Consider the following 11,648-nt stretch of genomic DNA (forward strand, 5'->3'; position numbering starts at 1 on the left):
GCAAAATCTTGAGTGAGACACTTACAAATGAAGTTAACATGGCCAATCTGTAAATAGTAAGAATGTATAGCAACAAGATGTAAACAATAACCATGGTAACATGATTTTAGGGATTATTGATTAAGCTTAAGCTGATAACTTGCGCCCCTTTCTTGAGCCCAAACCCAAGAAATGGCATACCCAAAATAGATAGTCTACTTTATTTTCTAACATGATGTAGGCCTAGACACAACCGAATGACTGAAGTAGCCATTGTTATTGCCTGAGAAATCCGCCCCGACATCTCTAAAATATAAAATCGCTATTATAAGCTTAACGTAGTAAATAAGAGTAAACACACACAAAAAAAGTTACATATTACAGCTTTAACTTGTATCAAACTTGTATGTTAATTTAATCAGTTGGATATATTTGATCTCCTTAGGAGAAATGCATGGAAACAAATGACATTTGTTGAAATGAAGTGATTAGAGAGCTATAAAAAATAATAGGAGTATGTATAGCACAGATCGTTTAGCGTCTGGAGAATTTGATGAGAACTATTTGAAATAATTCTGAAATGCAGTTTAAGACTACTTATGTTTCTCAGTAAAAAAAAAAAAAAAAACAATCTGAAAAGCTTCAAGACTCTAATTGTTCTTTATTTAATTTCATTGGTATGAGTAACATTTGAGATCTTAAAGAGATATCATTTGTGTTTTTTTTCTTTCCTGTGGGTGGCCATGCGCTCTCTTCGCTCTAATAAGATTACTCCCACGCCACGGCAGGTGCATATTCACCAATTTGAGCTCTCAAAATAGATGGCTGCCATTAAGGCGGAAGAGACCACAGAGGCTGGATCGCATTGCCAACCAACTTCGTGATATTTTCTCTCTGCGTGGGAACCCTCGCTTTCTTCGGGAGTGAATTAAAGACAGAGGGCAGCAGAGCTCCTAAACCCGACTGCTCGGGATGCGTTCGGCACTGAGGAGTTTCTGATACTCTCCAGCCGTTTGAGGAGGATTTGCATGGCTTTACAACTCACGCGGTAAGACTTTCTGCGCTTCTTCAATCGCTGCGCTGTAGCGCGTCAAGGAAAGTTAGTGACACTTTGCGCGCAAAGCGACTCAATTTTTGGATTGTTATTCCGATGGTTGACAAGTCGTTGGATGAGGAGGTGAGTGACTAAGTAAGGGGTTTATTTCTCTTTGGGTCGGCTGCTCTGAATCACATTTGGGGGTCGGGTTGTGTAGTATCTTCGGTTCTTGGCGCGTAACGGCGCCTGGAAATGTTGTGAATTGCACACAGGACGCGTTGACGTGCTAGCAATTGCATTTGGAAGATTTATTGATGAAACCTGTCAAGTGGTGTTGATTACAGTGACTGACACAGTTTTCCAGCCTGACGTGAGGGATGTGTCTACAGGACCCCGGATTACCGTATGCTCATCCTATTACGCTGCACATTCCCGCAATCTGTTGCCTCCGCGTTTAATTCATTTAACGAAAGTAAAATAGACAATGTAAAAATAGACAGTCTAAAATGTAACAATAGTGCGCATGAAAAGTTTGACTTGCATTCAATTGTTGTATTTATTATAGTAACCATACACAGTACTATAGTTACTACAGATATTGCTACTACTGTAAAATCATACAGTTTACATGAGATCAATTTTTTAAAATGCTGTCATTATAATCTCCTTTCTTTATGATAATGGTGGCTATTAAACAGTTTTACAGTTTTAACAATAACTAGTAAGAATGGCATTTTGGTGGTAACTGGTAGATTTTGTTAATGATATAGCCTACTGATGTTAACGACTATACATCTTAATGCCTTAAAAGTGAAAGGAGGAGGTATTTTCAACCTGACTTGACCCTTGAAAATGACTTCTGTTGATGTGACCTACTGTAGTTTGCTTGATTTAGTCACATTAAATAAACTGACTTGAATAAAACCAGTTCATTTAGGTGTTACAATGTGAGGGACATTCTGAACATTTGAATTTAAGCATTCCTTCACCGAACCAAAGAGATCTTCTCTTCTTTTGACTAGTTTTGATGTCAGACTTATCACCGATCAGCATTCTGAAAAGAAGAAAACATCTTTGTAGTTTTAATGGTCAAAACCCACAAATGAAATCATATTAATATCTCAATTCTTACTCCTAAACAGCAATGAAATTAAATCGAGATGGCTTGCTTGTCTGAGAAATAGCTCATAGTTTTCTCACATACTGTATGTACTCAACAACGTCTCAAACTCCAAAGGCTGATGTCAGTATGAACTCAAACATTTATCGGATTCTTCAAAGACCAATTTATCTGAGCTATGGCATCCACATTTGTTTTATTTTATTTTATTTCATTTACATCAAAATTTAATTCTCAAATAATTTTAGAAGAAGAATCCAAAACAAACAAAGCCGAAACCTACTGTAACTGAGAGTCTCCTGAGCTATAAAAAAGCAACTTCTGAACAATGTAATTTTACTTAGGGGAACCTCCCCGTCTTAGTGTTCTTCTAGATATGTCAGTGTGATCCGACACTGGTGATGAATTACAAAGTTAGACCACATAGAAGGAGCTGGTGTGGATCTACAGGAACACTAAATGCCAGTGAACACAATGAAAAGCTGTTGGTCTTCTGTAGTGATAACCTCCTCTGGAGCACGTATGGCTTCTACCCCTCCTTTCCTCATTAATTATTGACCCCCACCACATGTTCCTCAACTCCTGTGTTATTTGTGATGGTGTCTGTCTCTGTGCTGCAGGTTAGGTCAACAGCTTGTGAGTCACCCAGTGGGTCTATTACCATGACGCCTTGTTTAACCCTTTTAAATATTTACAGAAATAGACATATGCTGGTGGGGTTTATGCTAAATTAAATGAGCTTATCAAACCTTATCCCCATTTCCTCTTCCGACAAAAATAGTTAAACAATGATCTCTCTCTCTTTTTTAATATACACCTTAGAAAATTATTTATTTATTTTATTTTTAATTTTTTTCAGTGCACTCTTGCAGGTCATAAGCTTAAAATCCAAATAAAACGGGCCCAAAAGATACCCACATACTTGTTCATGTGCATTTCAAGGGATAGTTTGTCCAGAAATGAAAGTGATGTCATTAATTACTCTCCTTTATGCTGTTCCAAACCATTTTGTTCACCTTCAAAGCACAAATGAACTGAACACTTCAACACGCATACATAGAGCTAATCAAATACAGTCAACAGAAGACTTTCAATATTTACAGAAATAGACACATGCTTTTATGCTAAATTAAATGAACTTATCCAACCCTATCCTCATTTACTCCACTGACAAAAATATTGAAACACTTTCCTTACATCGTAGACGAATACAGAAGATAACTCCAGTTAATCCAAAAATGAAAATTGGCATCAATTAGTCACCCTAATATATTTCCAAATCATTTTGTTCACACAAACGAACACTTCAACACACATACATAGAGCTAATCAAATATGGTCAACAGGAGTTTTTAAATATTTAAAAAGAAAACATGTGCTGGTGGGTTTTACACTAAATTAAATGAGATTTTCCAACTTCCACTGACAAAAATATTTAAACAATTTCCTTACAGTATAGTAGAATACAGAAAATAACTCTTGCAGGTCTCAAGCTTAAAATCCAAATAAAATGAGCCAAACAAGTCTATGTACTTGTTCAAGTGCATTTCAAGAGAGAGTCCATGGCAATTTTGTCATTAATTACTTATGTTCAAAGGATAATTTATTCAAAAATGACAATTGTCTCATCAATTACTCACCTTCAGGTCATTCCAAAACCTTCTGGTCAACTTCGAAACATAAATGAACATGTCAACACACATACTTAATGCTCAGCAAATATGGCCAACAGAAGCTTTTAAATATTTACAGAAATAGACACGTGTGGATGGGTGTTACAGTAAATTAAAAGAGCCTATCCAACCCATTTTCTCTGCTGACAAAAATATTTAAACATAATTTCCGTACAATATAATAGAATACAGAAGATAACATTTCTGTATTTCTAGCATATATCCTATGAATTATATTCTAGCAATTCTTTGTGTGCGAATTCATATTGGCTATTTTGAAATTGCCAATGTGGCCAAAAGCCAAGCATCCGTCGCTTTTTAGCTATGTCCTACATGCTTGGGATTCTGTATATTTCAGCGTACCCTCCCCACCCGTCGTGCTTTGCGTGGGTTGATTCATTGCTAGGCTGCCCATCATTGTTTCACTGTCTCTGGCTGTCTCATTAAAGACATTGGCTAATAGGATTTATCCTGCTCTGAGGCAACCATAGTAAATGCTCATTTAGCTGGAGCACCCTCATCAAATGGAGCCTCTGTAATCAGACACTCAGGGACGTTCGACCCTCCAATTCATCTCGGCCACCTGGTCTAAACACTGACTGGAGTTGGCGGCATCGCAGAGGGCTTGTGGGATACAGTGAGCCTGTCATTAGAAAGAAATGTCGTTTGACACATCTGACCCGCTAAACCTGGAAGGATATAGAGGGAGTTTTGACCCTCTGATGGAGGTTGCCCTCTCACAGAACCCATGGTGGCTTTGCATTTGCTCTTGGGCTGAATTCTGTCAAGGCTTAGTGGACTCCAGGTCTTTCTCAAGACTAAATACTTCTCAGCTTGTAGACATTTAATAGGTTTTCTGTCGGATTAGAACTTAATATCTATAGCTTCTTTTAATTTCTCACTGATAAAAAAAATTATGGTGAAACAATTTTCACTCATAAATTTCTAGTATATTTCACAAATAATTACAAAGAAGTGGTGAGTAACACATGACATTTAATAGATATAGTATTTTCTTATAAGCCGTACTCCAGTTACTATATCTTTGTTGTATTTACAACTTTCGTAAAACGATTTTGGCAGTGTTCCCTTGCAGGTCACAAGCGTAAAATCCACATATAAATGAGCCAAAAGATGTCCACATACTTGTTCACAGGCATTTCAAGGGATGGTTCACCCCAAAAAATGACAACTCAGTCATTATTTGCTCAGTTTCAAGAGATAGTTCACCAAAAATGAAATTCTGTCATTTCTGTCACGACAGCTCTCTGGGAGTTTAGCATGGTAATGTACATGACAATGTTATTGTGTCTTGCTACGCTGCAGCAGCAGAGCAAGTACCGAGACTTGCTACTGCCAGTACATTCACAGAAATACTGCTGCTGCACATAACATATAAAATAACCCCCATATATAACACACAATAAATCACCCTATAGCAGATATATACAGGTGGAGCTGGGGAAGGTGGAGGGTTTCTAAAACGCTCTGCAACTGCTACAGCAAGCACTAGTCGAGTATTTGAATGTTGAGCAGCAAGCTCATTGGCTGCTGATACAAAAAGAAACCAATCAGCTATGGCATGCGAATAATGATGGTCGGACTGCCCCATTTAGAGTTTCACAACAGAACTTGGGATTTACTTCGTGAATCTTCAGAACTTCAGAATTTGGTTAATCTTCATAACACAAATAATCACATACATGCACGTACATAGAGCTCATTAAATATGGTCAACAGATTCTGTTGATCCACTGATGTGCTCTATATATGTACACTGATCAATGGTTATATGTATGGTTGCATTTACATGTATGCGTTTAGATGCTATCCGCATACATGTAAGTGCAACTATTGTTTGAAGCGACTAGATTAGGAAACATACCGTATTGTCCCGAATATAAGACGATGTTTTTTTCTTGGAAATACATCTGAAAAAACGCGGTCGTCTTATATTCAGGGTCTAGACTTTGACATGTCAATAATACACCCACAACACTAGGTGGCGCCAAAACCGCATAAAACGAGTGTGCCATGAAATACGTAATGTAATGCGTGTTGTAAAGAGCGCAAGTAAAAACAAAAGAAGCAGAAAACCTTAAAGCTGCATGAGTCGTGACTGTCACGTTAACCAAACTCCCTTTGTGATTTTAAAACGTAAGACAGTACCCAGATTTGAAGACTACAGTAAGATTGAACTTCTACTGTTAATAAGATTTTGGCAGGCTACTATTAGATGGATAGCCTAAATGTCCTAATTCAGATGGGCTACCTGTTTATTTTTTTAATGGTATATCAAAAAGTGTATATTTTTAAAATGTGATTGTTGGTACATTTTACCAGTTTTTACCATACTTTCAAAACAAAAATTAAAATAGGAAAAATATGCAATATGAAAATAATTGAAGACAAAATGTGTTTTACTGAGAAAAAACAAGATTTGGTTTTTAAAAAGCCTTTTTCCAAAAGGTACATCTGGAAAAAGGGGGGGTCGTCTTATAATCAGGGTCGTCTTATATTCGGGTCAATACGGTACTAGAGCAGAGAATAAATGCAGAAAAGAGAAAGAAGATGATTTATTTATTATTTTTGGTTTATGGTTGTGGAGTGGCCAAGTGTCAGGAAAACGTACGTCTTTAACTGCTTCTCGAAAGTTGTGATGGTTTCAGATGGAAGCTGGCAGTTCATTCCACCTGAAGGGAGCAGGGAGGGTGAAGGTTTTGGAAAGTGACTTTGTGCCTAATTGTAAAGGAACAGCGAGATGCCGCTCATTCATTTTATATGTAAATTAAAGCGTAAATGAAATCTGTTCATCATATAAAGTGATTGTGTCTCTTCAGAAGACTTGGATTAAAGGATGTCTTTTAGGATGCCTTTATAAACTTTGATTAGTGAAAGTTTTAGTGGAATGGACTTTCAATGGAGGGACAGAGGTCCCTCAGTTTTCATTATAAATAACTTTTTCAAAGATAAATGAAAGTCTTATGTGTTTGGAACAACACGATGGTAGGTATTCAATGAGATAATTTTTTTTTTTTTTTTTTTTGGTGAACTCTTGTCTTTCCAAACCTGTATGCAGTGTTTTTTTTCCATGGAACACGAAATGGAATTTTTTTTCATTGCTCTTTTCCACATAATGGTATTTAAAAGTGACTATGGTGAAAAAAAAAAAAAAAAGATTATTGTACAACTACCATACGATCATTATTCACTGAATATCTTCCCCTGAAAATATTCTTGTTATGCATTTCAAAATGATATACGCACATGTGACTAATGGTGTTTAGTATCAGTGGTGGCATGTAAGTGAGCAAATGACAGAAATTGTTATTTTTTTAAGTGAAGTGTTTCTGTAATTTACAGATAATGTGCTTGGATGCATCATTTAATCCTTCACATCCATTAATGTGCAGTTGTTTGTCCGGGTGACTTCACCATATAATAAGTCATAAACCTGCCATAATTTTGTTTACATGCTCTTGTGTTTTGAGCTGAAAAAGGTGTGAAAATTAAAGAGTCTGTCTTCCTTTTTCTGTGTACCACGGCATTTGACTATAGATATAATGAATCAGCTGGATTGATTATCGTCTTCTGCAGGGATAGTGCGCAAACTCCCAAATGAGTTGAAGTTAATAATGTCTCTCTTAGATGATCAGTAACTGTGGATCAGTTATCATTAAATAAATAAACAATACAAACATTATTTTGGAGAATAAGCTGCCATCAGTTTACCAAGATGGATTTTCCCCTATATATTTTATGCGTGATATTTAGATGTATGCATCAGTGACCGTTTTAGTTTGCCTAATACTGTTATGGAAAAGAAGAGGTCCGTTTTGAAGCCCTTTTCATAATTTTCCCATTTCATCCTTGATTTTAGCGAGCTGAACTAAAACATCTCAGGAAATTACCCCATGAATACTTTCAGAAACAGAATGAAGCAAGGAAAGAATCAATTCAGCTTATGTTTGAGGGACTCTCACACCACACACACACTGGTGCACATACCCTGCTTATTTTACACCATTAATCACGGAATAGGAAGAAAGTGAATTATTCAACCATAAACGTACTTTTGTGCCAACCGTAGGTGATACGTTAGTTAATTTGGTTCTTTTTGCCCCATATTGTGATTGTTCATCTCAGAAGATCCACATGAGTAACTCATAAGTTCTTGTGTTTTTGAATGAAAAGAAATTGTCACCAAATGTGGATTAAACCAGTTAATAATTTATCCCCATCCATATGCTAAACAGTTTTACTTCAAAGTAGATGACAGCTCAAGAAGCATAACTCATCACAAGGCAAATAGACATTAGTGAGAAAAAGTCATGAGTCAGAGGAAAGACTTATTTCTGTTCATTTGGCATGGCAGATGACGTCCGTCTTTCTAAAAACACACACGGCCTGATTACCTCACACCAGAGATAATGAAAGAAGATTGATTCAGCCACTCATCTAATGGACAGTAAACCACCATTGGTGAGATCAGGCCTTAAAGGAACAGTCCATGCAAAAGGTAATTCTATTAAAAGTCTGATAGTAGTTGTGGATGAACCATAGTTGAATGGAAAAGAGCTACTTGAACATTGTTCACAATATATCATCTTTTGTTTTGTGTAAAAAAAAAAAAAAAAAATGGAACACAGGATTGGAACGACATGAGGGAGATTAAATTTAGTTTTGGATAAACTGTCCATTTAAATGTGTATACATTTACTACAGCTAAGTAAAAACTATCAAGTCTAGTGTGGTCAGCAGTGGATGAACAGTATGTTAATTTCCTCATGGCAGAATAAATCACTGCCTCCTGCAGTTCCATCACATTTCATTTCGCCCCTGCCTCATTATGTCCTGACTGTTGTTTTCTAGCTGCCGTGTGGCTGAAAGTAATGGTGTACTGTTCCACAGTCAGTGAAACACAGAGGAGTGTATTGGATTAGCTATGTTGACAGGTTTAGTGTGGCCCATTACCTTACTGATCTCTGTCAGAATCACAGCCTACTCAGTTCAGCGTTGAGGCTGACTGATTTTACCATTACCCACAATTCTCTAATAAAAGTGCTTTCGCTCTTTGAGTGTCTTGCTTGTTGCCAGGAATTGTAAAAAAACAAAAAACAAACATATAATAGGAGATTGAGCTTTTGGCAGTTGTGCTTTTGTTTCCCATGTTGTGATTCATTTGGGTTGCTGCAGCATTCTATCTTTGTACCCTGTGTCTTTTAACAACCATCTTGAGGCAAATTTTCACGAGATTTATTCTTCAGGAAGATTTATATCTATCATCATTCTGTCATTCTGTGTCTTTTGTTCTAACGCTCTATATATTGCTCTATGTTGTTCTGTCTATCTTTTTATCTAACTATTATTATATTTTGATCTTGTTCTATCATTCTTTCTATTATTCTGTGTCTGTTTGTCTGTCTGTCTATCAGTCCATCTGTCGGTTTGTCGTTTTATCTGTCAGTCTCATCCATCCGTCCATCCGTCCGTCTGTCCGTCCGTCTGTCTGTCTGTCTGTCTATCAGTCCATCTATCGGTTTGTCGTTTTATCCGTCAGTCTCATCCATCCATCCATCCAATGTCATCGTTCTGTCATTCCGTATCTATCATTATGTTGTTCTGTCTATCTTTCTATCTAACTATTGTTCTATCATTCTTTCTATAATTCTATGTGTCTGTCTGTCTTTCTGTCTGTCTGTCCATACATCGGTGTGTCGTTTTATCTGTCAGTCTCTGTCTGTCTCATCCATCCATCCATCTGTCTGTATCTATCTATTGTTCTCTCATACTGTGTCTGTCTATCTATACAATTCTGTCTGTTCTCTCTGTTTTTCTCTCATAAATCTATTTATCCGTCTGTCCAACAACAAAAAAGTGCTTCCACCATTAAACCCACCAATTCTGAATACCTGACTTCCAGAAAGGTTCCCTTGTGGTAATTTTGACATTGGTGGCACTCATGTGCACTCATCTCATAAATACGATTATTCTGACGTGATTTGAAGGCAGCATATGTTCAGCCCCTCTTTGTGAAATTGTGGCTCTGGGAAGCCTTTACACAGTCAAGTAGGTGTTGTTTCAGTTACTCTCAGAGATTAGGGTTCAACTAGAGAGCGCCGTTCTAGACCATTAGCTTATTGGAGGCCCGTAGCTTTATTGTGCACTGTTTGTAAGGCTGCACTCAACGTTGTCTAATTTCTCGAAACCAAAAAGTAATTTCGAAGGAAACACATTTATAGAACTCGCCCCTTGACATATTGCGTCTGCCGTCAATCCATTGCATTCTCACGGCGTAGCGCTGAAGCATCTCTCATTGATTGTCCAGAGGAAGACCTTTATATTAAGGAACACAGGGGAGAGATATGCTTCCATCCTGACAACAGAGGATGAAATTACATTCGTGTCTCCAAAGACTCTTTCAGTTCGGAAGAACAAAGACCATTCATAATGATAGTCGGCGAGCATGGCAGTGCAATGATCGACTCCAGTGTTGAGGGTTTTGATGTAGTACAAGTCAAAAAGCTTGAAAGTACATGTCTCCCTCTCTCTTTCTGTATGGTTGTTTCTTTTTCACTCTGCAATGGAACTTTTCATCAAGTAGCTTTGGATTTGGTGATGAGATTTGATATCTGGATGACAACAAGTTATATTTTTGTTGTTATTGGCTTTTCAAAATAGCCTCTGTGTTTTGCAAAGCCATGTCCTGATACCCGAAATCTGTCAAGATTGTATCAGATGCCGAAGACTAGCTTGTGCTGAGCTGATGTTCATTCGGATCTGATGTCAATTGTTTATTTTTGGAAATGCACTTATTTGCATTCACGCAGTATATCTGTCGATGACGTCAAATGACTTTTTTCTTTTTTTTTTGTATCACCAGTTCTGAGTACTGGGAAATAAACATGCCACAGAACTGAAAACAGAAAAATTACAATTATGTTTTTGTGCAACCAAGTTTGTGTGTGTGTGTGTGTGTTTTCCTTGATTATTAGCAGACCCATATGAATCTGTACCTGCATAATTTTCACAAAATCAAAACACTTAAATTCCACACATGTGTTTCTTGATTAAATATGTATTATTTTTCATGAAATATTAAATAGTTATTAATTTTTAGGTAGTTTTAAATATTCATTTTTGTTTTCTAATTAATATTCATTGCTATTTATTACATTTTTAGGCTAACTAGATTATGCTGTTAGCTACCAATAAGGCTGTTGTTCTCATTAACACATTTTATTAGGTTTAAATCAGTTCAGCAGAGTTTCACAGTGTCAGAATCAGAATTGTGCCTGCCTGTTTCTTAATATGGGCCAACAAAAAAAAGAAATTCAGATACAAAAAAAAACAACAACCTTGTACTGTAATGTTATATTCAAAACTTTGCCTCTTGTTTCACAACTTAACACACAAATCTAAGAATTGCACACAAAATGCAAAATGCCTCACATCTCTTGCAAAATGAAGCACTGCATTCAAAATATCACAAACACATCTCAAAAGCAAACATTTGCAAACACCTTTGCCATAATATTAATTCCTGTTAGATTTTTGTGTGTTACATAGAGAATTGTGTGTTGTGTTTTGAAAAAAAGTGTTTTATGAAATTGAAAACTGAGGCAAAGGCCGAGAATTAGTGTATGGTTTTGTATGGTTCTGGTGTTTGAGTGTCAGGTTTCAGAAATTGTGTGACAAGTAAAGATTTTGTGTGTAAGCAGTTGGAAAAAAAAAAAAAAAAAAAAAAAAAAAACCAAAACAGGGTAGTGTGTCATGGCAAAAAGAATGGCTGAAAAGCAGAGAAAAGCATGGACTTTCTGTTCTTCATAAAGAACTCGAG

The 11,648-nt window shown here is 36.7% G+C and overlaps 1 protein-coding gene across 1 annotated transcript in view; it reads left to right on the plus strand.

Annotated features, from left to right (window-relative positions):
- The first annotated feature begins 883 nt into the window (after window positions 1-883).
- LOC107746463 (protocadherin-15-like) overlaps window positions 884-11,648 on the plus strand; it is an 81,333-nt gene continuing 70,568 nt past the window's right edge. Inside the window, exon 1 of the mRNA XM_016560685.1 lies at window positions 884-1,156. The gene's annotated coding sequence lies outside the window, so the exon portion shown is untranslated. The remainder of the gene's footprint in view (window positions 1,157-11,648) is intronic.

This window comes from Sinocyclocheilus rhinocerous, unplaced genomic scaffold (assembly GCF_001515625.1).
Source record: "Sinocyclocheilus rhinocerous isolate Xijiao unplaced genomic scaffold, SAMN03320098_v1.1 scaffold2725, whole genome shotgun sequence".
NCBI classification, from domain to species: domain Eukaryota; kingdom Metazoa; phylum Chordata; class Actinopteri; order Cypriniformes; family Cyprinidae; genus Sinocyclocheilus; species Sinocyclocheilus rhinocerous.